We start from the raw sequence: 23,604 nt of genomic DNA, 5'->3' as shown, positions 1-23,604 counted from the left end.
TAAAAATAAAATATTATATTCTTTAAGTAACCAAACATCAGCAATGTTGGGCTCTTTAAACATTTAGCGAAATTCATAAAGGTATGAGCTCTAGAATGCGGCGACGTCACGGAAAAGGTGCACTCAGGAACGGGTTCGGCCCCGCCTCTACAAGTGACGTATTGGTAATTCCCCCGCTGATTGGCTAAGGCCACTTTCAGTTGTGTCTGTGAACCGCTCGCAGAACCCACGCGCCCAACAGCCCCGTTTATTTGCACAGTGAGCGCGAGGGCAGAGCATCTTCGGGACACGTTTTCGACTCCGTCAGCACTGATTACTTCATTTAATTATTTTATATCTACATGTCGAATTAATAGCTGTTCGTTACAATATCTAATTGTATCTGTTTTTATTGCTTCGAAATCTGTTTCGTGAATACCCAACGTAAACTTCACAAGAGCAGACGGTCTCATAAATATTTTTTGTTATTATTATTATTATTATTATTATTTTTCCTTGATACGACGTGTTGTCGACAAGATGTCGCACGGATTCATTTCGTAGTTGTGAATTTGGCAGTTTTCTTATCCTCCGGAAGTGGCGGTCAGTTTGGTGTACCACCAGTAACTTCAGTTTGAAAGGTAAGTCTAAAACTTCCTCGATTTGGCGAGGTGTCGTAGAGAACTGTCGTTGTTCTATCTTGTGCTTTCCCCACTTTATTTTATTAGCCCTGAATGCCGTGCAATCCGGAAACATGTTCATGCATGATTGCAAGTAATGTAATTACCAACTCGATACAGTGTAAAAAAAAGCGCTATAATAATCTGCTGCGTTTAGGAAACTATTTGATCCCATGATAATTCATGTAGTTATAACAAAGCATTCCTTTTTTTGATAAGATAAAACTCTTCTAATAGTGTTTTAGTTTGAGAATAGCGTGAAGGTTGCATAGGCTATGTATTTTGAGGGTTGGTTATCATTTATAAAAAAAAATGTTACGTAATTCATGGCGATATATTAAGGTATTTACTTAAATGCACAAGGGGTCTTTATTTTGTAGACATGTCAAAGTTGTTCTGCCATTTAAATGTTAGATGTTAGTACGCATTTGTCAGTATCAGAGTCTTTCTGTATTGATGACTTAATCTCTTTAGATGCAATTAGCTCATTAAAGATGTAGCAGGAAATGTTGTGCTTGCACTTCAGCATGTATTAAATGACAAGCTCTCTAATGCACAACTTAGAAGCTGATCTAACTGCCTCAGTAAAATGGCATGCTACTTAGAAGTATAGAGATGATGGAGGTGATGATGGTTTGATTAGAAAAATGAATGGGAAAGTATGTGAGAGGCCTGAGTGTGTGGACTATTTGCTGTTTGACTCTGAACACCGTCTGAATGTGACAAGAAGCACTGTATCCATTAGAAATACAGTCTTTTGTCATTTCCCAGTCACCATGGTAACAGATTGTGAAATGTGTTTTTCTATGTATGTAGTCCCAACCAGAACTGTGTGCAAGTGAAGTGAGATTTTTTAATTCCTGCGACCACATGATTTAAAGAGACATCTGGTTGCTTCAGCGGCCAATTTGTGAATATTTTCACAGCAAGATAAATTTGAGGTGGTCTGACTTATCTCCCTTCACAGCCATTGAGAGTAGAAGCTATGAGGTGGATACTCTCTCTTTCTCTCTCCCTCTCTCTTTATCTGTCACTTTCTATAAACAGTACTGCAAGAAACACAGAAACCAAACACAACATCTGATTCTGCACAAGACAGAGGATTTCTGCAGAGATTTCTAAAACGGTTATTTCATTATTTTAATTCAATGTATAATGAAATCCCAATATTTTATTGATGGACACGACAGAAATTTACCCTGAGTCATAGGGATTGTGTTTGTAGATTTCTATAGCTTGTGAAAGTGTTTTGAAACATGATGTCAAATTGCCCTGTGCGTAGCTTGAAGTCAAGTTGAATTTTGCAGCGATGTGTGAAAAGGCTTGTTTCTGACAGTCTGACTGAATATGGATCGGCAGGCTGCAGATGTCTTCAGTGACATCTCAAATTATGAATGACAGCAGTTAATGCTGCCTTATGATCAGTGCCACCATGTCAGGAGCCTATAACACCAACCTAATATGTTATTTAATACATTATATTTAAAAAAAAATGTTTGGTAAAATTGAAAGTATAAAATAAGTTTTATATGTACATCAATTTAATAAAATAGCAGACATAACCCCCGTCCCCCCCAAAAAAGAAAATTAAATGTGTTTATAAGATTGTTATAATGCTATAAAATAAATCAGTTAATACGATTTTGGTTTTTTACATAGTTTTAGGCAATAACTGTGGTCTTTAATTAAAAATATTTATATTCAATCAACAACCCAAGTTTTTATACTTTAATATGATTTTATTTACATCTTTTTGATAATAGTTCATTAATAGTGGTCGAATGTATTATAGTTGATCTGTGATCTGTATGGAGCAAGCCCCATGTTTTGGCATGCATGTGATCCGTGGATTAATTGCAAAATTTAACCATAATAGAGTGAAAGTTTATCATTTATACATGTTTACACACACAAGTGGTTTTAAACCATTCCAGCTAAAGAAAGGTGAAAGGGTTTTATGTGCACAGCAGCACACCAAGCGAGGCGTGTTACAGACACAAACACCAAAATGAATCCTCTTTTGTATTGCCATTTTGAATGGAAACATATATAAATCAAAATTATGACAAAATACCGATCTCGGGTATGTCTTAAGTGAACAAGAACAGCTGAAAAAGAAATCAGTGTCGTCTGGACATTACTTGAACCCCACTTGCCAATGCCATGACATTAAATATGGTATTAATTAATATAAAACATAGGTTTTATTTATTAATTTAAGATTCAGGAGGTCTGCTCATATAGCTGGGAGCTTTAGAGTTCAACCTCAGTTGCAAGGGGATAAGATCTTCAATGTCCATTGTCCTTTGTCATAAAAATAACCTAAAAGAAAGTTCCATATCATCCATTCAGCCTTCTATTTCTGTGCTTTGTATGTCCCAGTCTGGACAAACCTAGAGGATGCATAAGAGGCTGGAATTTCCTTTTCCATTAATATTGTCTTATGGTCCCATTACAATGCACTTTCTATTTCTTCAACTCTTGTGTACTTCCTACAGCTTCTCCTTTTCCCACTATGCAGTCCAGCTTTCAGGTTAGGTGCTGTGAGTGTGAAAAATGCCGCTACATGTACAATCTACAAATATAACTGTAAGCTAAACTGTGGGAACATGACTGGGCCAAAGTGTTCAGAAAGAATTCACGAGGACAACCACATAGATGTTTATTGGCTTTTTGGTTTCACCTTTCACCTATTTCGACTGCAGCTGTGCAGGTAATCTTGCTTAGCATGGAGCCACACATAGCTGTGTCCTTTAACAAGAAAAAAACACCTTTATTTTCCCACTGGAGCTCAGGACCGCTTTACGAAACCACACACGCTGTTGCCATAGTCACAGTGTGAGATGAAATAAGCTATGTTTGATAAGAGACATCAGGAGGGTGGGAGTGGTCTGATTCTGTGATTCTTTCATTCTTCACTTATGGGAACTTCTCTACGATCTCAACTGTGTTTAGGAAATGTGTTGTGGTTAGATGCTGTGGTTGCTCAAGCGCAGTGGCTGGTGTTGCCTCCTTCTGCCTTCCTCATCCATTAAAGATGTGATTTCTAAACCTAAACAGGTGGGTGAGGTTACAGCTAGATGGAAAGACACCAATCTGTCTCAGACTTGTCTGGCTTTTTGGTATTCGTATGTTGCTTATTCAAAATAGGATATCTTTGTGTTCAATGCTTGACTCAATGACATATAGTCTCATCATTTCAGTTCAATACAGTCTGCGTTGTAGACAGCCGATGTCATTAGCTCAACTAAACTTTCCTTTGGTGTCATTTAATTGCTGTCTTTGTTTTGACGAAAAAGGGCAGTTTCAACAATCAACTCTTTTTCCTTTACAGAAAACAGAAAAATAGCATTTCAGTATGTATTTTATTACATTTATTTTACTTAATTTTATTTTATTTATGATGCTTCTAAAAGTCATTAAAATACACTTCTTGCAATCATTTCATCTTTAGCAATGGAACTGTATTTCTTAAGTTATTTCTCAAACATTTTGTCCTCAAAAAGTTGTTGTTAACCCATTGGGGCTTTTGCATTGGATGAACCTTTTCCTAGATCCTAGCGGAAGTACCTGATTTTTGACACGTCCACACCGCAGGAACTTGGAATGTGTTAAGGAACTCTGTTTGGGGGAACTGAATTGGCTTCTACTATAGAGAAGGGTCTAAAACAAATCTTTAGAAACTACCAGTGCATTAGTGTACAGTGATTGGCCAAACGCATACAAAACATCAGCTACCCAGCATTTTTTAAAAGCCATTTTTTTAAGAATATAGATAACTGCATATAGCTACCTTTGTGCATTGCAGAATTGTGTTCTTTCTTAGCCATGATATGTAACACTGCTGTAATAGGAGATTTAGTCAGATTTTAATGCTTTTCATCCAGATATAACCTTTATCTGTGAACAGAATACCAGGACTATATGTGACCTAAGTTGACATTATAAATATATTACACTACATTAAATTACTAATAATTGCTTTCAGAGTGTCTTTTTAGTTCAAAACATTTTAAATACTGCAGTCATGGTTGATGTCTGAGCTGTAGCAATACTACAATTTTCCACATATTTTATAATCCTGTAGGAGTTCTGCAATATTTATGCTGTGTAACCACACCACCATATTCTATAATTTTCTTACAAAGCTTTACAGATAAACAATTGTATACTTTTGAGAATATGAACCTCCAGCCATATCAGAAGCCTAATAGAAGTAGTTGTATTTTACATGGAGTGGGTTGCCTCAAGGAGACATGGTGGAACATTGTGGTCCTGCATTAACCTGCTGAATATTTACTTTACCTCAGTTACTCTGCACACATTCACACTTTCAAATTAATCATCACTGCAAATAGCAAATTTCTATGAAGTAAAAAAAAAAATGAGTTTCAGTGTTGTGCTGCTTATCCTTAAACAACATGACTAAGGGCACCTATACGTTTTTCGAAGCTCATTTGAAACTATTAAAAAACCTGGCAGTCATAGACAGGGCAAGTGTTTCATGCTGGACAGGTTTTCTGGTCTAATAAATCTTGTGAATAGAATGCATAAAAGGCCAGAACATCTAAAGACTTGAGCCAGTTTGCAGAGACGGATGAGTTGTCAAGCTCAGAGGTCATCACTAATTGGCTCTTGAGCCTTGTAAATATTGAAGATTACCAAGAGCTTCAACGTGTTCCTCCAATGTTCTCCTGCTGTTCTTGCCTCTTTAAAATACCTGTTATTAAAGGGTCAAAGTATCTGCTGTCTAAAAAAAAAAAGATTTGCCTTAAATAGAAATGGATCAAAATGCATCTGCACCCCAGCAGCCTGTGGAATGGGGCCTCTTGTGGAGAGATAAGGGTTACGGTTCCTGTGTGATCTGAAAGGCCTCATTAAACTCATCCTGTTGAAGATACGAGGCTATTCTTCTGCAGAAAACCGGAGTCTAAAGTGGAGCTTTTTTCAATTCGAGCTGCGATCGGGTGTTTTCAAATGGACACTGATTGAAAGGATTGCTCTTGCCTTTCTCTGCTTCTAGGAGCTTCCCTGGATGGAGTTCGTAAGTGCAATAAGTGGAATTTAATATTCTGTCTTCACGAGTGCCTCAGATTACTATATGTTATAGTATGTGGCTTTTACCAAATTTAGAGCATCAGAGTTGGCCTGTTATTTGAAGAGGGTGTGTGGGAACGTAGGATAAAGCTCTTATCTGGGCTTCATTAATGGCTAATTCACTCCATGCCCATCGTGAATTATCGTACATTAGAGACAATATTTCAGGGAGGTGAAACGTTAGCCCATTTTGCCTTTGTTTTTTCTAGCATCTTTCCATTTCAGCAACAAAATGGAAACCTTTTACTGGTGTTCTCACTACATGCACTCTATGTGTTTGTGAAATAATCAGACACAAGCCTTGCTAAACAAAGACGCCTACACAGAAAATAAATTGCTAAAGTTTGGCTCACTGTCGTTGCTTTGCTCATGAGGAAATGTGTTATCACAATGTGATAATTAGCCGTCCTACATTGCATAAATTAGTTGGACCTTTGGTGTCCAGATTCACCTCTCGTGCATTTTCTCAATAAATTTCATTAAAAGAAGTGCTATTTTTCTTATGTTTGTATGATTGTGGATTTCTAATGGAAGAATCAGTGGATATTAAAATCAGCGTGGTTTTTAACAGATACGGTAATCCATTGTTGTTTTAAAGGTGAAATTTGTAATTTGGTTCCACTATAGCTATTTTTCGGATTCACAGTAAGATTAACAACCTGCTTTTAGAAGATACTGACTTCATTAGGCTACATGTTTCAGCTGTTTTAAAGCAATTGTTTATTTTAAAAATCAAACCAAACTGGTTTTAAAATGTAAGTTTTAAAATTTTTAAAATTTTTATTTGGATTCATTTAAATTTAGGAGAAAAAATGTCCTGTTGCTCTAGTGATACTCAAGTCATGCAAAAACAAACAAAACAAACAACAAAAAAAGGTCCATTATTTGTATTGTAATGTATAAAAAACACAACAAAGTTTTGCTATATGGCAAAGTTTTATGCTATGCTGTAAATAAAATAATGTTCTGTTTCATCTCATCAGTCATCTGGGCAAATCTTCCCACATAGTGACATAGAGATGTGGGGGTGAGTTAGAACGAGCCATTTTAGGTAGGTGTGGTTGACTGTTATCTTTTATAAAGAATAACTTTTTGGATTTGAGACTTTATTCTTTGCAACTTTACAGATCTTCTTTATGCACCAAGAGCTTGTAACACTCCAAAGAGAAAGGAACATTTGAAATCGCATCATATGACCCCTTTAAGCATGCAGAATAAGACAAGTGGACTTTGAACGATGAATTAGTGCTTTGAACGATTACGTAATTGTGGCATCCATAATTGTAATCGTGATTATTGTGCAGCCCTTCCTATAGTATCAATTTAATATCACTACCGAAGTACAATACCTTTGAGTTATGCTGAATCCAAAATGTTGGTTTCGATCCGACCACTAACATGCAGTAATATTCAGAGAATTTGTCTAAAGTCTTAGTTTGAGAACAAGTATGAAGTCAAGGTTGTTCAGTCTGCTGTTGCCATTGTATTTCTACAAGGCAGTAGTTTTATTAGGTCAGGCCCTCAGTCTCAGAGCTGACATAAGAAGTCTTCTGTGTGAGCTGAATTTTCCTGCTGGGCCTCTGAGGGTCCGCTGGGACTGAACTGCCCTGTTTGCGTTCTTGCCAGAAGAAAGATTTCTGCTGCTCTAACACAGTTCTGCTCTCACTGAATCCAGCATGACATCTCAAAAATATTTTTCTTTCAGACATGCATGACTTATAGTAGCTATTCACAGTGTCTGACCTTATAGATCAAAGAAGCTGACAAAGAAATCTTGAGCAAACATCTGTTTGTTCTATGTAGTAGAAGATGGTTTTCGCCGACTCTGATATTGTTGTCTTTCCCCTCAGCTCTAATGAGTCAGTGTTTGGCACCATCACGCCAGAAGAAGAAAGGGAGGGCATGCTGAGAGATTTACAAAGAAGGGAGGGGCCCTTGGGTGGATGTGGGTCGGAAGCGGTTAAGGCACAGGAAGCAATGCTTGTCTGTTCAGAAAACATTAAATCGGAAAACTCTCTCACAATGCTAGACTTCATGGAGGGTATTAACAAGGAATCCTCCCACGTTTCGTCAGAACCATTAACTCTTCCATCTCAGCAAGCACTGCAATGAAAATGTCAAATTTGAAGGTCAAGAATTTGAAGCATTTGAATGATATCATATTTTCCAAAGCATATTCTTTGTCTCTTATCACTGGCTAACCTAACTGATTTTTACCAAAATTAAACCTACCATATCTACTTGCACACCATTTGAAAAACTAGAAGTTATCTTCACAATTCACTAAAGAGCTGTTTTACAGTATTCTACATTGAGCTCCAAGACTAATGGCAGTACATTTGTAAATGTGAGCATGCTTCGTTTGGCTGGCACTGGCTCTTGGAGGCTCAAGCACCATGGTTTGGCAGGCGTTCAGATGGAGCTCTACAGCATCTCATGAGGAAAAGAGCACATCTGTCGCACTTTCAATGTAGACAGCTTTTTTTTATTCTAATGGCTGTAATTTCAATACGCCACGGTGCCCTGTTCATGTCCAATGTAAATGCAGTTTGTTCATAATTGCTGAGCAACACACAACTGCTTTAATGCATTTATGTCTTAATGCATAAATACGTTTTTCAGCACATTTTTGAAAGTTTCCATTAGGTGTTATTATTTGTAGGGCTGTGCAAATTGCAATATTTTTACTCCTGAGTCATGACTCATGATGCTGAATCAATACTTCAGGACTGTACATGGATTTATTTATTTGTGCATTCAGGTTACATTTTATTAATATAAGCAGATAATCTAAAAAAAAAAAAACACTAACTCTGAGACTTAGAGCCACATCCATGCCTCCGAATATAGCGTGTTCATCATATTTCACACACTTCACTCTCAGTCTGTTTATGATATTGCAATGATTCATGATGTTGCAATGTACAATTAAGGCTTCTCAAAAAGCATTGTGTGTGGATGAAATAAACAGTAATAGACTGCTATGTACCAGATTTTTTAATTAATTTATATAGTTATCTTGACTTCATACTCAATAGGTTTCATTAAATTTACATTTATTAAATTTAAAACAGTTAAAAAAGTAATAATAATACTGTTTTTAATTGTTACATAATGTAACACTTGGTTGCCTTGAATGACTTGCATTTGTTTATTATGAATAATCTTATCTTTGGTTTGCTTTGATTTAGTGGTTTAATTTCCATAACCTTTCATTTGAGAAATTATTTACAGCAATACACTGGATTAACAGAAATATGAATTGTAACATTGTTATGTAATATATAAAAGATTGTCTAATTTACATAAAAATAACTGCAGTATATCATGCATGACTAAAACAGCATGTTTGCTCTTTTTGATGTGTTTGTAAATCAACTAGTGTGTCTGAAATAGGACAGGTTAATGTTCTGCTCACGGAGATGGATGGAACAGACCAACAGGACACTAGAGCTGCTGAGAGACATGGCACATTATGTATCATAATGATAAATTAGCCAGAAGTAGTACCCATGCTCCAGCTCTAGCTGAGTGTGTTTTTGTGCATAAATAGTGGTTTACAATGTAATATAAAAATGTAACAATTATAGGAATTAACAGCAAATGATTTCTTATTGTTTGTAACTCCAGTTTACAAGGGGAATCTGAAATTAGAAGCAAAAATTTGTCTGTTTTACATTTTTCCAATGCCGTATCATCGTTGTCATTACAAAATGAATTACCGGCAGAACAATTTGAGTGAAAGATTAAATCAATTAAGACTATGACTATCAAATAAGTCTATGACAGCAGAATTAGAGATGCATAAATTTAACTGCATACATTTTTTGTAGAATCTGATGATAATTTTCTCCAGGATGAATTTTATTGATCCGAAGACCATTTTGTGCTCTAGTGGAAGAACATATGACCACTTGTACACATGAGATGATATGGTCAATGCCACAGATTGTATTATTTATTTAGATTATATATTGAGCATAGGAAATGCTTATTATTCATTTATCCATTACAATATTTAAAAATGTTGAAAATCTTTAAACATTCTGTAATTTCCAGGTTTAAATTAAATTTTGAATTCTCAGACTTTTAGACGCCATTGTACTGATCAAACAAATGTACTTTTACTGTAATTTACTGTGTTAACTTGTATTTGTAAAGAATGCTAACTTGTTCTGTTCTAACGACAGATGCTTGTTAGTTTTGCCCTGTTTCTGCCTTCAAACTCAAGATTGCATCAACACAAAAGCCCAAGTCTTTTTGTCTATTGTAAACATTTGCATTTTACCTGCATATTTGAATTTTAATGTAAATGCATGCAGAGGTGCAGAGTGGAGTTCGTTATGGTTTAGATCAGCACCAGATGCATTTTTTATGTTGGACTTTAACCTGCAGCAGACATCTTATGCTGCCAGAGTGAAAGTTAATGAAGGCAGATGTCCAGCTGAGATTGAACATCCTCTGAGAAACTTACTCTGAAAGTTCTTTGAAATGATGCCTCCAGCTCAATATCCCAGAATAGCCTTAATAAGAGATGCTACTGATACTAACGTCATTAAACTTTTATTGGAGTCCTAATAGATCCTAATAAGATGATTATCTGTCCTGAAGAAGCTAGAAAAATTGTGAACATCATTGGGATCATTGTTCTTGTTCATTTTTTTAAACCGATAATGAAAATTCCAACATTTCTGTTGTGAGTGTTTTGGGGCAATTTTATCCAATCTTGTATCTCTTAGGGTTAGGGTTAGGGTCTTTTTACCCAAATCCTATTTAGGTAAGAAAGGGGGCATTTTGTGTTGATAGCATGCAGAGAATTTAGCTTTTTGGGAATCTTCCCCCTAAACAGCCCCTTGGCAGCATTGTTCTTGTTTTAACCGCAAAGATGAAACACCCAACTTTTGTGTTATATCACACTTTAGTGTGATATAAGACTGAAAGACCACTCTGTACTGACCAAAGCTCTCATCAGCACAAAAAAATCAAAATGCTAGACTAGGGCTAGGGTTAGTAGACTACCCTTGGCTGAGGAGCATGTTCTGTAGCGATAGAAGAGGACTGGTCCACAGTTCACTTCAGTGATGAAAGCAAGTTTAATTTATTTGTGTCCGATGAGAATTTTGGGAAACATTATGTATGTCTTCAAACTGAGGAAAGACTGAAGCCTAAGTGTGCAAAGCTGTCAATGAAAAGTGGAAGAAGAAGAGTCATGGTTTGGGAAATGTTTTCTGCAGCAGGAGTTGGGCCTCTTATACTGCTACATGGCAGAGTCAATGCAAATTTATCAGAACCTCCTGCGGCAACATGCAGTTCCTTCCCTGTGTTCATCAACATTTATGGTGTAGGGTGTGAACTATTGCTTTAAGCCACAAACTTACAGTTTTTTAATGCTTGATCATTGAGTTCTCAATCTAAGTTGTGATAAAGACAAGATTTCACCCCTTAGTCTGGATCTGTTGGTGTGAAGAACGCTGTTGAGACAGAGATAAATTTCACACCTATAATGCACTTCCGTAGGAGAATCTCCCATGTTTCTTGCACAACACTATGAGTCATTCATGCCTCTGAGACCTCAGGCCTCACGCAAGTATCAGTAAAACCTCTATCAGCCGCCTATGCCAAGCAATTTATCGCAAATCAAGAGAAATGCATTTACCATGAAGCACTTCGTTTTCGAGTGTCTTCAGGACCTGCTGCATAATTCAGGCCCACCAGCTGATTAGTTGAGGCTTTGCCCACGGGCTTGACTCAGGGTTGCTAAGCAGAGGTGGCACAGTGTGCATAAGCCTCTTTGGGCAGGGATTTCTCAATGGAGTAAGTAGGGATTTCCTGACTTAATCTATTGGAAACACATTGAAAGACAATGAGCTGTGTAGATTTGTTTTTATGGCAGTGTTTCCTACAGCATTTTGGTTTTGTAGTGGCTGGACCACCCCTTCAAGAACATGGGCCTAACAATATTTTTTTTTTTCAAACATTTTGTGTTTTCCATTTGTAAAAAATGTCCATTTATTAAAAAAAACAATTCACTCGATTCTAATAACAGTTTGTTATTTATTAGGACTCAAATCTAAAATGCTTTTACTAGATGTTGTCATCTTGGGTTTAAAAGGCAGTAATATTTAGTTATACACTCACTGGCCACTTTATTTACACCTTACTAGTACCGGGTTGGACCCCCTTTTGCCTTCAGAACTGATTTAATTCTTTGTGGTATAGATTTAACAAGGTGTTGGAAACATTCTTCAGAGATTTTGGTCCATATTGAAATGATAGCATCACACAGTTGAACAGGTGTACCTAATAAAGTGGCTGGTGAGTGTATATTATCAGTTATTCAGATGAGAATAAAGATTGAACTGAATTTAGCTAGATAATGACACCGACTTTAAAACATCAATGGTATTAAACTGAACTGAAACGACACTGAACTAAATTGAGCTTAATTCATTTCATAGCTGATGAATTTTACATTATTTTTTATTTAATAGTATGTATTGTATAATGCCCTATTACTTATCTATTATCTACTTCATATAAATAACTAATCAGTAATTGGACTAGAAATTAGATTAAAAGCTTACAAAGTTTTTAATTAGCATTTTTACATTGATGATTGATTCTGTTTTATGGTTTTTTTTGAAAGCAGTGATGCATCATTTATCAAGTTTTATGAGGAAGTGAGTTGAATAACATATTTACTGTCAGATAACTTTCTGAAATAAAAATTATAATTAAACTTGGCCTATTACTTGTGCACAATGCACTTTTCTTATTATTAAGTCTAAAATGTGTTTTAATTATACTTTTAATGCGGATTGTGTGATATTTGAATAATATCAGACTTTAAATGCAAAATATTTAAAGTGTACATGAAGTATACTTGCAATAGTTCCACTTACCATAATAAAATAAACTAAGTATTAGGGCTGCACGATGTGTTGTTAAAGCATCGATATCGCGATGTACGAATCCACGAATCCACGCAGGATGTGCGATATAGGCTGTCGTAGTTGATCCGTTATTCATTAACTGTACGGGCCAGCTGCTCCCCGGCCCTTGACGAATGTGATTCGCGGATTAATTGCACAGCTTAATCATCGTAGAGAGAAAGTTTATCATTGACAGGAGGGGAAACCACATGCAAGTTTAACAGGGCATAGAGAGGGCGCGCGAGAGTGAGGCAGAGAGAGCGCGCGAGAGAGAGGCAGAGAGAGAGAGAGCGAGCTGTCTTCAAACAACACGAGCGCTGTCTTGCTCTCTCTCCCTCGTGCATATTAATAAATTGACACGATGGTGTCGATGTTTAAATCATTTAAAATAAGAATGTAAGTGTGCTCACCCCATTTTTGTTTGTAAGAAAAAATATCGCAATATATATTGCAGAAAAATAAAATATCGCAATGTATTTTTTTCCCAATATCGTGCAGCCCTACTAAGTATATCTTTAATTGCACTTCAGCAGTACGTCTACAGTACAAAATTAGGTGTTCAAATTTAGCAGACTTTAAGTATACCAGTTGAATATACTAAAAGTAGAATTGCAGGACATTTTATTAAGGACATAGATATAAAAATGTATTTATAGTATACTTAGCATGAAATAAATGTATTAACATTTACATTTAGTCATTTAGCAGACACTTTTATCCAAATCGACTTACAAATGAGGACAATGGAACCAATCAAAATCAACAAAAGAGAAATAATATACAAGTGCTATATCAAATCTCAGTTAAATCTCATTTTAATGCAGTACACATAGCAAGGGCATTTTAAATAATATAAAAAAGAAAAAGAAAACAGAGAATAGAAAAAGAATAGAGCAAGCTAGTGTTAGAGGTCTTTTTTGCTTTTGTTAATTGTATAATAAATGAAAATAAAGATAGCAGATACAATACAAAAAAGCAGCAAATTAATAGAGTGCAAGTCTAAAAGGACTTTTTTTTAAAATACAGTTTAGAATATTTATTTTTAATTAGGTTGTAAATATACTATTTTACAATGGCTACATTTACATGCACACTTTTTGGTTCAATCAGACTGAATTCATTATGATTGATGAATCTGATTGTAGTGTTTACATGAACACTAAATAACACTAAATAAAGTGATCGGGTTAATGTGCGGGTTTATATTTCACAAGCTACAAATCGGAATATATTTTTTTGACGTGCACACTGTACAAATAGTGAAAGTAAAAAGTGAAAGTGACATAAATAATATAGAGTTTCTCACTGTTTGCACATAATAACCACTCTCTTACACGGTTTCTTTATTTGTTTTAATATTTACCCGTTTATGGATATTTACCCAGTTTATATAAATATACATATAAACTGCTGTGCTGTGCTGCTCATATTTTTCACGCAAAAAAAAAAAAGCCCCTCCCCGCGCCCAAAACGAGTTGCCTGTGGATGAGTCTCCAAAACAACGTTGTCTCGCTCCACTTTGATCTTCATCTTTGAAAAGGTGTACCTGCGTTATTATGCCATTATCATTATATTAGTCAGTTATCGTGAAAATTTCTTGGACAATTTATCGTCATGCAACATTTGTTATCGTGACAGGCCTAATAATATATATTTGTAAGTAATAGCTTGTCAATAACTTATTCAAAAACATTTCAGCTGTAGTGTAAACTAAATTATACCTTATTTAATTTTAATACTTAAATTTCCTAAATTCTGTCCAAAGATGATGAGCTCCATAGAGAGAAAGACTCCAACTGAGGATTTAGCCTTCAGTTTGTCTGCAATGAACGGGTAGCTTTTTGAGACAAAAAACACAACAAGATGCAAGAAATTACTCTGTGATGATCTTTCTCCTCCCTACAGTAGTTAACCCACCTGTGCGCTGATATCAGGTGTCTTCATGATCATGTGGGACTGCAATGGTAGAGAGTCTTCTGCCTTATAAAATAACAAAATAATGCTTAAATATAAACTAAAGAATGCTTGATTTGGTATGAATTAATGATTTAGTTTAAGTTTTACTGCAGTGCTTACCTGAATGGTGAACACAGAAAATTGTCCATCTACTGATTGGTTAATTTCCTGTGTAATAAACATAATGTTAGACTTAATGTTATCAAAGTGACATGACATATAGCCAAGTATGGTGACCCATACTCAGAATTTGTGCTCTGCATTTAACCCATCCAAAGTGCGCGCACGCACACGCACACACACACACACACACACACACACACCGTGAACCCATTTATGCTGCGGCACCCGGGGAGCAGTTGGGGGTTCATTACCTTGCTCAAGGGCACCTAAGTCATGGTATTGCCGACCCAAGACTCAAACCCACAACCTTAGGGTTAGGAGTCATATTCTAAAACCACTAGGCCACAACTCCCCCTTATTTCACTTATTTGATATAATGTTAGCAATTTAGATTGTAAGCTACCAGATCTGCACCAGTGGCTCCATGGCATTTATAACATATTGCTAATAATTTCAGCAAACCTTTAAATAATCTACCACTACTTTACACATAATAAATAAAAGTGCATTGCTAGCACTAATTCTTTCTTTCTTGTTCTGTTTTTTTGAACAAAAACATAGTGAAATACAGAGTTTAAAAGTGCGGTCATATTTACCACTTCTTGGTATAATTTTACATGCTAAATTCAGTCATTTGTAAAGGTCTGTTCACTCTCTGGAATTTTGTCTGAAAGTGTGTTGATTTGAAATTAAATTTCAACACGTTTTAGTTGTGCTAACCATCAGAAAGCTGCTTGGTTTATAGTAAAGTTACGTTATGTGACTAATGTGCTTCAGCTAATGTTACAGTATGTCGCTGTGCCTGCACCTTTAAAACAGTATTAAAACAACAGCAGCAGGAAACATTGATTTTGTTAATTTAACGTTAAGGGGGGGGGGGGTTGGGTGAAATGCTATTTCATGCATACTGAGTTTTTTACTCTAAGAGTTGGACTCCCATGCTAAACATGGACAAAGTTTCAAAAATTAATTTGTACGTTTGAAGGAGTATTTTTTTTCCAAAAATACCTCTTCCGGTTTGTCACAAGTTTCGGAAAGTTTTTTTTCGAGTTTGGCTCTGTGTGACGTTAGATGGAGCGGAATTTCCTTTATATGGGTCCTAAGGGCACTTCTGCCGGAAGAGCACGTGCTCCCGTATAGCAGAGCAATGAGAGCACAACAGACGGTCACTGATCAGAGCGAGAGCGTCGCGAAATGTCACAGAAGTGTGTTTTTGGTTGCCAGGGCAAGACAACCCTGCACAGATTACCAAAAAAAACAGCATTAAGGGACCAGTGGATGGAGTTTATTTTTACAGAGCATCAACGGAGTTGTGCAAGTGTTTTTGTTTGTTCCCTGCATTTCGAAGATGCTTGTTTTACAAACAAGACCCAGTTTGACGCTTGATTTGCACATCGTTTATTTCTTAAGGATAATGCAGTCCCAACGAAAAAGGGTCACGATCGTGTGTTGGAACTAGGGATGCACCGAAATGAAAATTCTTGGCCGAAACCGAAAACCGAAAAAGAGAAAACCAAGGCCGAAAACCGAAACCGAAACACCGAAATAAATTATCCCAATTATTAGTACCATTGCATTTATTGCTATGACCGTGTACTAACTTTACTAAAATTAAGACATTGCAATTGCATGAATTAATATTAAAGTTTCAAAGATAATTACAATTACATAACTTATTAAAAAAAAAACATAAAAATACATAATTACAAATGATGTAAATATTTATTAAGCACATTGCAACAATGCACAGTATAAAATAAAAATCAAACTAAAAATTTATCCCACTCATGTGTATATTTAACAATAATGTACAGGCCTACTGGCCTGCAGAAAGGTTTTAAAATGAACAGTTTTCTCATAAAAACAAAGTGCATTTAGGTGAAGTGCATTTTAAATTTTTCTGTGTAGGACTAGAAAGTGCATCACTTCTCCAGTTGGCAAGAGTGTTATCACTTCTGGGGAGGGGGACTTCAGACAGATAACCATCTAGCTGTTGAGCAGTTGAGCTTGTCATCTGCCTGACATTTGAGAAATATTTGAGAGAGTGTATTTAAATAGGGCCAGGGCATAAATAAAGATTTTTATCAAATTAAAGCAGAAATCTAGCAGAAAATCTAGCATAAATATGGCTACAATCTGATATTATGTATGTATATATGTTTGTGTGTGTGTATAAGAACAAAATAGCCAACGTATTATTATTATTTGAGGCACTTTCTTGCAGAATTCCACTGAACATATCAGACAACGATGGTGCATGGCACTCATCTGGTGCAGAGACGAGTCTTTTTTTTCTGCGCTCTGATCTGTCTCCTGCGCTTGGCGCTTCTCCGTCTCCACGCGGGTTCTCCGCATCTAGCGCGGCCTGGATCATTTCTCGTGCGCGCTGCCTTATTTCCGCATCCAAGTAATGGTCTTTAGAACGCGGATCAAGCACATTCGCGATGAAGTGCAGAGGATCCGAAAAGATCTCAGTGAGACGTGTGCTAACAGACTTTATAAGACTGTACTTTTCTTTGTTTTCACTTCGTGGTCCGTCTTAATCTCTTTGTTAGGAGACGTTTTAGTGCTGCGAATAAAGGAATATGAAGAGAGAGAATGTTCTCACTGGTGTGAAGTGAATGTCGCGCGGAGCTCGTGGTCTTTGCTATGCAGGTGCACGTGCAGGTCGCGGTTTCTGTTTGCGTCATCACAACATTTCGGCCGTGTTGTTTCGGTGATAAAAGTCTATCGGCCGAAAACCGAAAAGGCCATTTTCGGCCGAAAATTTTCGGTGGCCGAAATTTCGGTGCATCCCTAGTTGGAACCGCATGCGGTGAGTAAAACTGCTTCAAATATCTCTGTGTTGTTAACTTAGCTATAGGCACCTAAGCACATCAAGTAAACAACATGCGATGTTGTCATCAAACTGCACTTTCCACATGTACAGCTTAAAAAAAAAAAAAAAAAACGACATAAAGTGGAACTTAGTCATTTTCCAAAACAGCCAAGCAAATATATACAGTTTTAGTACATACCACAAAAAGACGTTGTTGCTGATGCTGCTCTTGTTAAATTTCAGCCTCTGGATCTGTGTCACAGCTTCCAGACGCTCTCAACGCAAAAGCCTACTGGCGCTCGTGATTCTTTAGCTCTGCCCACATGTCACGCCTCCAGCCGGTCGTGTTTTTCCGGGAAAAATCAATACAGACTATCTTTCTCTTATGAATATAATAAAACTAAAGACTTTTTGGAGTTATGAAGGATGCAGTACTACTCTATAGGTACTCAAGATTAACAGGATATTGAGTGAAAACGAGCATTTCACCCCCCTTTAAGAAAATTTGATTTCAAGTACAGCTTACCTCAGGAATCTTGTAGCAGGGTCCAGCTCGAATTGGCGGGACATGGTGGTCGATTAACATAATAAAGCGATTATGGTATAAATACGATATTTTACTTTACAACAATACAGAAGTAAATGAAATGCCACCACACTATCATTACAGACTAAAATGATTATGAGCTGACTGGATTATTTCAAAGACACTAACATTAATCCCTATTGGTTCACACTAGGGATGCACGATCATGATTTTTCATGGTTGATTCCGATACTGATTTTTTACAAGCAAACTGGCCGATTCCGATACCGATTTCCAATTTTTTTTATCTTTAAGCAACAAACAAGAAAGAAGGAAAGTGTGTATAAACAAGATGTTTATTTGGTATTTAATAGGCCAAATAAATTTTGAAAACAAAAGCCGTAACCATCTGAAACTAACGTCAGTATCTGCACAGTAAGTAGCCTACATTCAATACAAACATAGATGGTACAGACATCAGCATTTAGCTTTTGTTTTTGAATTGGGTTGAAACTACAGAGAACTGGTCTTAAATGAAAAGATTAACCATGTGAAATTAAAGGCAATAACTGCATAGTTCTACAGTCCAAACAACACAATCAACACACATTCAATAAGATGTTTCTTAATCAGCATTCAGTATTTGTTTTAGTTTTTTAATTTGGTTTTAAATTTAAAAAAGGTCTTTACCAGTGAGACTAAATAAAAGTATGCTATATAAATACATTATTCCAAAATGTTAAAATCAAATAATGTTGGTGAGAATAAAACAAAGATACAAAGTGTTTCATTCATCCAATAAAAAAAAAAAAATAGCGTAATGATTCACATCTATATATTTTTTACTTGAGCCAATGAAAAATAACTTATTGTCTCAAGTAAAAACATATGGATGTGGATCATTACCCTAAAATGTTTTAATTGGATGAATGCAACTTATTTTCAGTGGTCTACAGCAGGTGATTTTTAAATCAAATTAATTCTATATAATTTTAAGGTAAAATAAAAATAATCATCCTATACAGAACTGACGTTTACTTCTGGCTTTTCAAACATGTATGCAAGTTCTAATTTACAAAAAAAAATTATTTAAGTTTTGTCACAGTTTAGTCCGTTTCGTTTCTCATCCAACACGTGAGAAGTTGAGCTGAACATCTGTTCACGGTCTACTCGTGTTCAGGGCGCGGACCGCTCGTGCAGCTTCAGCGAGCGCAGGAAAGGGCCTCTTATTTGTGCGCCAGTACAACAACGGCTGTTCGCTTCCTGCTATCTGTGCCTCAAACGTGTAGCTCTGCACTTCCAGTGCTAAACGGCTGCCCGTGCCCTGCGCACAGATTTCGAAATACTTCCACACAAATTACATAGCGAACGATTACAATGTAGTATGTGCTAGGGATGGGCGTTTTCCACAAATATCATATTTGAATATTTGTTTATTTAAATTAAGTTTAATGAGATAGACGTTATTTTTCAGCAACATTTATTGTTTCCATCATTTTTGAACAAGCTTACACAATAAGCTTGAACATTACACATTGTGTTTTGTAGCTGAAAACCTTTAACAATGTGTGCAAACAAACAAAAGTACAGATTAAAAGCAAAAAAAAAAATGTAAAGCAGCCTGCAGCAATTAGGCTATTGTACAGAATGCTACACTTAATTTTGAAACTGTCAGCAAATCTTTTTTGCTTTCTTTTCTTTTGTTTTACATGATCTTCTTAAGAAACACAGGCATGTAAACATGATCGGGGAAAGTCATCTCCTTAGTCTGTTAACAATACAGCCGGACGCGGAGAAAACGCGCTCTGATGGAACAGACGTTGGCGGGACTCACAAATAACGGTGTGCTAAGCAAATAAGTTTTGTGAAGCGCTTCGTGTTTTCGTTTCACCACTGAATGGGTTCCTCATCTGGTGGAATACATGACTCCAGCAAGAAATGGAAGCTTTAGCCTAAGTTCTGCCAGGAAGACTCAATCACTTCGTCATTAATTACCTTCATCATTATCCAATCACGTCTTTATACTCCTGTATAAAAGATCGTACTTACACATGTTTGAGTTCGCAGATGCCAACGCGACAACAACCTCCACCCTCCCCACCACCACCAGGATGGTCCTGTCCTTACCTTCCAGGGGGGTCTGCTGCGCCCCTGCCTTCGTCTTCAGGCAGGAAATGCAGATTCGCTACCCTCGGATTACGAACCATGGACGGGGCCTTCCGCCAAATAAATTTATAATTGTGCTCGCTGAGCTGTCAATAAATGTATGCTTCGTACATTCCTCTATCTCCCGAGTCTTTCTGGTAGAACTGTTCCCACTCGTCTCAGCTGGACTCTCTGTAATCATCGCTGAAGAACTGGCTCAGCCTTTTCTGACGAGTGGGCATTGCATCCTCTTCATCGTTGATGGCGGCTGCATCCGCACCACTCGCATCAAGGAAAATGTTCTGATAATGTTCTGATAAAAAAAGTATTTTTTCTTACTTCTCTCATGTTTTCATCGAGAAACCTGAGATGTTTGGGCCGAGGGTCTAGGGCGGACGCGAGAAGAGGAGTTTTCACTGCATTCTCCAAGTTAGCGTTGTTTATTAGTTGCTTGAGAGATGACGCAACAATCTTCTTGAATTCAGTCACTTTCTGTGATTCTCCACGGCATATTTGAAGTACTGAAGAGCCCAGTTCTTATTCATTAATTAATTATTTTTTGCTTGCATACATCTTCAAATATAGGGTGGAGAATCACATAAAGTGACCGAATTAGGTTTTATTGTGGACTTTTTTTAATACATTTTTTTTATGGCAAGCAAAAATATATATATTCGAATATAATTTTTATTTATCTAAATAATTAGAGCAGAACGAATATTCGAATGTTCGTCTATCCGTGCACACCCCATAGTATGTGCACGCGGGCGCACTTCCGGAAAAATGGGCAGAAAAAAAGACCAAAAACCGGTTTATACGGTTTATGGCCGGTGAACTGGTGCATCCCTAGTTCACACTAGCTAATTTAAATAATGGACATATTTAAAAACTACATAGAAGTGTTAGCACACTGGTCTTCACATATTGTGTTAATAAAAATAAAATAAAATAAAATAATAAAATAAAAGTTGTGTTGATTTTTAAACTACACAGAAATGTGTGTAAAAGAGGTTATTCTTTTCTACACATTTTTATTTAATAATGACACAAAATGTGTAAATTAGAGTGCTACAGATAAAGCGTGTTGTTTTTCCTTCACATATTTCTAAGAGTGTGTATTCTCTCTCACTTTGTGTTCCTGTTTGGTCTCTGTCGATTTTCCTCTATGTCCGTGCTCATTCATCCAGATACTCCCCCAATATTGTAGTATAGAATTCTGCAGTCATATATGTTTTATCTTCTCTCAAAATAAAACCATGTCTGATTTCAAGACTACGTCTTGTTCAAGTCATCCAGTGTAATATTACTTGACGTGTAGCACCAGAGGCCAGACTTCAGACTGACATCTATTGTATACTGGAACTGCAGTGCTACAGGGATCAGATTGTTGAAGTTTAGTTCACTAAATGTGAAAATTTGGTCAGCACATCCTTAGCTTCATCATGTTGTTAGGTTATTCCACACCAGTATTACAGATTATTATTATTTTTTCAGTAATTCCCATGACTTGTGTATCTGTATGATATTTCTATATGCGGATCAAGACTGAAACTTAAGCTGTTATTCACTGCTAATGTTTCCTTCTGGCAGAGCTCTCTGATATTATCAATGTCTTTAAAACACACAAAAGATATTTGAGAGCTACAGAAAAGGGGAAGATTGTTAGTGTGATCAGTTGACGTGGAATACTAACAAGAAGTCCCAAACTAAAAAGTGAAGTAATTATTCCAATTTTAATGCACTAGGCTGATGCAGAGATACACAGAGGAGACGAATTGTTGAATAAAGTAGTTATTTTTGTTTTCTTTGCATACAAAAAGTATTCCCGTCGCTTCATAAAATTCTGATTGAACCACTTACAGCAGATGGACTATTCTGACGATGTCTGTAATACTTTTCTGGACCTTGACAGTGCAATTTACTTGGCAGTCATTGAGACAGTCACAAGCCTCTCGGTTTTCATCCAAAGTATCTTAAATTGTGTTCCGAAGATGAACGAAGCTTTTGCGGGTTTGGAACCATTTTGTGGTGGAGTATCCCTTTAATGTGTTTGGTCTCGATGGGATAGATCTGCTTCACTGCTGCTGCCTCCAGAGTAAGTACCGAGACTTGCTACTGCCAATACATCCACAACATGCTGATGTAAGCAAGTAAGAAATATTGCTGCTGTGCATATAACATATAAAATAATCCCCATGCATGATCACCCCATAGCAGATCTATACAGGCGGAACTGGGGAAGGTTTCTGAAGTGCGCAGCAACTGCTACAGCAGAACTAGCAAAGTATTTGAATGCTGAGCAGCGAGCTCATTGGCTGGTGATACAGGAGAGAAACAATCATCTTTGCCATGGAATAATGATGTCATTATGTCAGATTGAGTTCGACCTATCAGACTGAGCCATCTAGAGTTTCATGCCAGAACTTTGGAAATATCCAAATAACTTGTGACTAAATAACATGATTTGGTCACATGGAAGCACTGTCCATGAATGAATCATGCTCAGCCAAAGAGTTATTTTTTAGACACTGTTTTTATCTCAGGACACATAAAGGACATTAGCTTAAATAAAAGAACTTCACCACAAGTTATACATATTGTCAATGTCAACTCTTTTTGAGTTGTTTTGAACATGTGAAATAAATCTTATGCAGCCAAATACCTCACTAATCTCATGCTAGTTATAAACCTAAAACACAATTAAACCAGAGGTCTCCAAAGAGCATCGGTTTTCGTAGAGGTTGTATAAATACAGCTGAATGTACTTCATTAAACCAGATTCTCCTGAGGGAAATACAGGCCTGTGTCATAAATTCTAGCTCTAGCATGTCAGTATCCCCGTAGGTGAATAAGTGCTTGCTTGATATGTTTGCCAAGGCTTTGTGCAGGCACAAGTTGCGAAGAAACCTTCACCATAGCCATTCATCTAACAAGCTCTGTGTGTCATAACCCCCTTAAATGTACTCCAGTCTGCTAAACCACCATCAGGTTACTGCTGCAAGGTGTATACCTCGTTAATCAAGCTCCATCGCTCCTGTAATACTGCCAATTACTCCAGCCCACTGTAAAATCCTCCTGATTATCCCGCTTACCCCGGCTGTGGGTTAATGATAATCTGCCTATACGATCACTCCAGTGCATTTACGCCTGTCTGTGACTGAAACTGCCTCTTTCATTTACAATAATAAAGTGTTCTGTGGTTTAATTATATACTTTTAAAATATTAGAACAATGTAGAGCAATTATTCAACGTGTATTTGCATGTGGGTGTTTTTATGTATGTTTGAGAGAGATTTGGGCTTTCTACATTAAGTGAGACCCCTTAACATCACCCTGTCATCTTCTGGA

General features: G+C 36.7%; 1 protein-coding gene across 2 annotated transcripts in view; it reads left to right on the top strand.

The window, feature by feature from the left end:
• The first annotated feature begins 235 nt into the window (after window positions 1-235).
• The window catches only part of LOC113116257 (oxysterol-binding protein-related protein 3-like), a 68,063-nt gene continuing 44,694 nt past the window's right edge, over window positions 236-23,604 (top strand). Inside the window, exon 1 of one of the 2 annotated variants that reach the window (XM_026284310.1) lies at window positions 236-620. The gene's annotated coding sequence lies outside the window, so the exon portion shown is untranslated. The remainder of the gene's footprint in view (window positions 621-23,604) is intronic. The other variant, XM_026284311.1, reaches the window with a different exon arrangement.

This window comes from Carassius auratus, chromosome 16, assembly GCF_003368295.1.
Source record: "Carassius auratus strain Wakin chromosome 16, ASM336829v1, whole genome shotgun sequence".
In the NCBI taxonomy this organism is placed as follows: Eukaryota; Metazoa; Chordata; class Actinopteri; order Cypriniformes; family Cyprinidae; genus Carassius; species Carassius auratus.
The sequence above is the reverse complement of the archived record's forward strand: the minus strand, read 5'-3'. Positions and strand labels throughout refer to the sequence as shown.